The 5523-nt window shown below is 41.2% G+C and overlaps 1 pseudogene; it reads left to right on the top strand.

Annotated features, from left to right (window-relative positions):
- Nucleotides 1-1318: 1318 nt before the first annotated feature.
- LOC102748104 (keratin, type II cytoskeletal 8 pseudogene) lies at nt 1319-4051 on the top strand (annotated as a pseudogene).
- Nucleotides 4052-5523: the final 1472 nt, after the last annotated feature.

Genomic DNA, 5523 nt, shown 5'->3' with positions numbered 1-5523 from the left:
CTGAAGTGTGAAATTAAAGTTATGTTTGCATGGGATTTTTGCAAGATTGTCAAACCAGATTTTTTTTTCTCAGTAATTATTTCTGGCATATAATTTTAATGATATTTAAAATTTCTATTATGAATAACTGAGATTTAATTAAAGACAATCTAATTGGTACTTATAAGCATAACTTTGATTTACACATTCAGAAGATAGTTTTAATTTAAACTATTGAATTCCCTTTATAGACATTTGATTAGAATTTAGGTTAGGGTGATCACATTTTTGATCTGTTCTTATTTGTCAAGTTTTTAAAAGCAATATTTAACTAAATAGTGATAATCATTTAGATTTTCTTTTTCTTTTTTTTTTAAAGATTTTATTTATTTATTTGACAGAGAGAGACACAGGGAGAGAGGGAACACAAGCAGGGGGAGTGGGAGAGGGAGAAGCAGCCTTCCCGCGGAGCAGGGAGCCTGATACGGGGCTTGATCCCAGGACCCCTGGATCATGACCTGAGCCGAAGGCAGACGCTTAATGACTGAGCCACCCAGGCACCCCTCATTTAGATTTTCTAAAACTGTTTTTTTGCATATGCCAATAATCATATTTTAAAGACATAAAAATTATCACTTAAAAAGTTTGAAAATATCCCATAGAGATGATAAACTTTACTCTTATATACATATCAAGTTTTAATTATTTATATCAATGTCTAAAATTTCAGGATTTTTTTTACTCATTATACAAACATAATAATTTTTTAGTTGTATATTATTATTTTTAGCTGATGGGGGAAAAAAACCTGTTAATACTATATTATTGCTTAACAATACAAAATGCTTTTCTTTTGGGGAGGGAAATTGCAGGTAAAACACATATTCTTTGAAGGTAGCCTGAAATACAAACTGAGTTTTTTTGTATAAGACTGTTTATTCCAAGTCAAAGAATAAATGGTTGAAAGCGAATCTTCAGTTATCTTGCTATCTTACGATTATCCTGACCAGTGACTAGTTTGAACTAAGTATTTGCTAATAACTTGTCTAGATTTTGGTTTGGAAATCAAAATGCCTGGAAGGAGAAGTTTTATGACACACATTAACAGGGAATGATATTTTTGAGATCCACAAAAATACATATATTCTGCCATTGGGGAGAAATGTCCTGACTCATCATACTATTTTTTTTTTTTTGATCAAAATCTAAAGATACTGTGTTTCCAAAAATGAAGCAGTGAACATATAACAATTCAAATGGCAATTCGTCTCAGAGAAAGGAAGATGAAAACAATGAAGGAGGTTATTTTCCTTGTAATAGAGGCATAGTGCCCAGTTCTCAGAAATAAGTCCATCGTAAATACTTTATAGACTCTACAATTGCTAGTTTTTCTCCTTTTGCCCTTGCAGATTCTTTCTCTACCCTTTTTTGCTCTGCTCTGTGCTCTGGGAAACTACTTTCTTTAAACTGCTTTTACTGAAATCCCTTTCCCCCTGGTTCTGGCTGGGTAAGCAGCATGAGAGCTGATTGTGGGAAGAAAAAGAAAGATCAAAGTTAATTATTTCTTCTTCCCTTCCTCTGCCACACTAAGGTTATGGCAGTGACTGCTCCCTTTGAGGTGTTCATTATCTGCAGCTACAGTCTTTGCTAGCGTCTGGTGACTCCTTCCCCTTCCACTATGAGGCGTAAGAGCTTCCTCCTCTTGCTAGCTCCTGAGTGCGTCCTCATGGCATTCTGGTTCACTGAACTCTGCCTACACCTCTATAAATTATTTCTTCCTTAAACTTGTTTCAACTAACCTCTTGATGTGCCATCTGTTTCCTGGTGGGACTCTGAATGATATAGTAACTATTCTTAATGTAGGTTTTTTTTTTTTAAGAATCTTTACTATGCAAGAACGAGAGTTCAGTTTTGGTATGTCTTTTACATTTTTATGAAAACCTGTAAATTCAAAATTTTTAGCCTACCCAGAAGCAGCTTCTTGACTCCTTCTCAAACCTGTCAGGTTTAGCCTGCTCTCCTCCACTCCAGTCTCGACCATGACCATCTGGGTGACTCAGAAGTCCTACAAGGTGTCCACCTCCAGCCCCTGGGCCTTTAGCAGCTAATTGGTACATGAGTACGCCTGGCACTGGCATCAGCTCCTCCACCTTTTCCCAGGTGGGCAGCAGTAGCAGCTCCTGGGGGTGGCCTGGGCATGAGTATGTCAGGGCCTACAGTGGGGCCAGGGACGTGGAGGGCATCAAAGCTGTCTCAGTGAACTAGAGCCTGCTGAACTCCCTTAAGCTGGAGGGGGACCCCAACATCCAGACTGTGCACCTAGGAGAAGGAGCAGATCAAGATGCTCAACAAGTTTGCTTCCTTCGTCAACAAGGTGCAGCACCCGGAGCAGCAGAACAAAATTCTAGAGACCAAGTGGAGCCTTCTACAGCAGCAGAAAACAGTCTGGAGCAACACAGACAACATGTTCAAGAGCTACATCAACGACCTTTGGCAGCAGCTGGACACACTGGGCCAGGGGAAGCTGAAGCTGGAGGTGGACTTGGCAATACGCGGGGGCTGGTGGCAATATGAGGGAGCGATCAAAGTGCATGCAGACATGGAGAATGAATTTGTCCTCATCAAAAAGGATGTGGACAAAGCTTACATGAACAAGGTAGAGCTGGAGTCCCATCTGGATGGGCTGACCGATGAGACTGGCTTCTTAAGGCAGCTGTATGAAGAGGAGATCTGTGAACCGTAGTAGTTCCAGATCTCGGACACGTCCATGGTCCTGTCTATGGACAACAGCCACTCCCTGGATGGCGTCATTGCTGAGGTCAAAGCCCGGTACAAAGACACTGTCAACTACAGCTGGGCTGAGACCAAGACCATGTACTGGACAAGGAACTGCAGACATTGGCTGGGAATCATGGGGGTGACCTCTGTCACAACGAAGATGGAGATTTCCAAGATGAACTGGAACATCACCTGATTCCAGGCGGAGATCAAGGGCCTCAAAAGCCAGAGGGCTTCCCTGGAGGCCACCACAGCTGATACAGAGCAGCACGAGGAGCTGGACATTAAGGATGCCACTGCCAAGTTGGCTGAAGCTGCCCTGCAGCAAGACAAGCAGGACATGGTTTGGCAGCTGCACGAGTACCAGGAGCTCATGAACATCAAGCTGGCCTTGGACACTTAGATAACCACCTACTGCAAGCTATTGGAGGGTGAGGAGAGCTGGCTGGAGGCTGGGATGCAGAACATGAGTATCTATACTAAGACCACCAGCAGCTACTCGGGTGGGCTGAGCTCAGCCTACAGGGGCCTCACAAGCCCTGGTCTCACCCATAGCCTGAGCTTCCAGTCCAGCTTCGGCCCTGCTAGGGGCTGCAGTTAATTCAGCCTTGTCAGCTCCTCCAACACCATGGTTGTGAAGAAGATCGAGACCTGTGATGGGAAGCTGGTGTTTGAGTCATCTGATGTCCTCTTGTCCAAGTGAACAAGCACTGTGGTCCCTACCAACCTCCCCACTCCTGTGGCTACCATAGAGCCTTTGGGGGAAGGAGCTCTGCAGGGGAGTGTCTGGAACAGGAGACACACCTGAGGCTCAGTCTCAGTCCTCAGCCTACGCTTAGGGGGAGTCTACTGCCTTGGGTACTGCCTCTTGCCCATGGCCCCAACTAAAAGCCAACTCAAGTGTCTTTTTCCAAATAAAGCCTCAGATGGCTCTGCCAATCCCCAAAACAAAATGGAACACAAATTATAACAAACAGAAAAGTGGACATATCTTGTATATACAGATTTATGAATTTCCACAAACTTATATACTCAAGTAATCCAGATCAAGAAGCAGAGGATTACCACATCTCCCTAAATCTCCTTTGTGCTACAAGTAACTTATACTCTCAAGTGTAACCAATATTCTAACTTTTAGTTGCATTAGAATCTCTTTTTGAATTTTATATAAAGGGATTCATCCAGCATGCATATTTTAGTGGCTGGTTTCTTTGCTCAATATTCTGTTTTTGAGATGAATTCATATTAAGTGTAATTCATTTATTCACATTGCTGAGTAGTATTTTACATAAGTGATTTACCTTTTTTTTTTTTTTTAGATAGACATTTGGCTTGCTTTCAGTTTGGTGCTATTATGAATAAAACATCCATGAACATTCCATGCTTATCTTTTAGTGAATATGTCTTTCATATCTCTTAGAGATAAACCTAGATGGAACTCTTGAGACTTGGGACAGTTATATATTTAACTTACGTAGATATAGCTGAAGAATTTTCTAAAGTGGTTGTACCAATTTACATTCACATCAACAAACCATTAAAATGCCATTTAATCCGCAGGCTAACCAGTGTTTGTAATAGTCATAGTCTTTCTCATTAAGCTGCCTTGTTGTGTTGAGCTTGATAAAACATAATGTCTAAAGATCAGCAAGAACACACCTAGAGTCAAACTTTATTTAACTTGCTTTTGCAAGGGTGGTGGAACAAATGTGGACTTGTAGGTTGTTTCAGTAAAGGATAGCATGGGCTTTTTACAGTGTTTTGGGTTATCCTAGATGATTTTTGAGAAGGGTTCTGTTCTGGATTAGCATTTGTCATGGAATGATGGCAAATTAGTAACTGCATTTTTTTTTTTTAGATTTATTTATTTATTTATTTATTTGAGACAGAGAGAATGAGAGAGAGAGAGCACATGAGAGGGGGGAGGGTCAGAGGCAGAAGCAGGCTCCCTGCCGGGCAGGGAGCCTGATGCGGGACTCGATCCTGGGACTCCAGGATCATGACCTGAGCCGAAGGCATTCGCTTAACCAACTGAGCCACGCAGGCGCCCTGAGTAACTGCATATTTTAATAATTTTTAATCTAGGAGGTAAAATGGAAAAATGGAGCTAGAATTGTCATAGTTAAAGTAGTGGTCATTTATTTGGTCAGGAGAGAGGGATATTTAGTATTTTTTGTTGTGTGATGTCCTTGTATTTTGTTTTGTTCTGTTATGGTCATGGAGTAATGTCATCAGATGTTGATATTCTGTTAAATTATTTAAATTCAGGGGCGCCTGGGTGGCTCAGTTGGTTAAGCATCTGCCTTCAGCTCAGGTCATGATCTCAGGGTCCTGGGATCAAGCCCCACATCAGGCTCCCTGGAGGAGTCTGCTTGTCCCTCTCTCCCTGCCCCCACTTGTGTTCTCTCTCTCAAATAAATAAATAAAATATTAAAAAAATTATTTAAATTCAATGGGGACACCATGGGCTGCTATTCTGTTCTAGGCCAGCTACCAGTTATCAGGGTATTTGTGTTATTTCTCAGTTTACCATTTTGACCAAAGGTAGATAAAGGCTCCATGATACTTATCTATGGTGTTCGGGACTGCACCATTCCCAAAATTCTATTAAATATGAGGTTGTTTAGAAAATATTGTTTATGGTTTTACTAGACTTACTGCCTCCTTCCCCTTTTGTATAAGTATGAATTGTTGAGTTATCTGCTGTGCTAATAACTATGAAGAATCATTTAAGATTGTGGAAAGGGTGCATTATCAAACTGCAGT

This window comes from Leptonychotes weddellii, chromosome 3 (genome assembly GCF_054177405.1).
Source record: "Leptonychotes weddellii isolate Sample4059 chromosome 3, ASM5417740v2, whole genome shotgun sequence".
Classification (NCBI taxonomy): Eukaryota; Metazoa; Chordata; class Mammalia; order Carnivora; family Phocidae; genus Leptonychotes; species Leptonychotes weddellii.
This window is presented reverse-complemented; position numbering and strand designations above follow the sequence as displayed.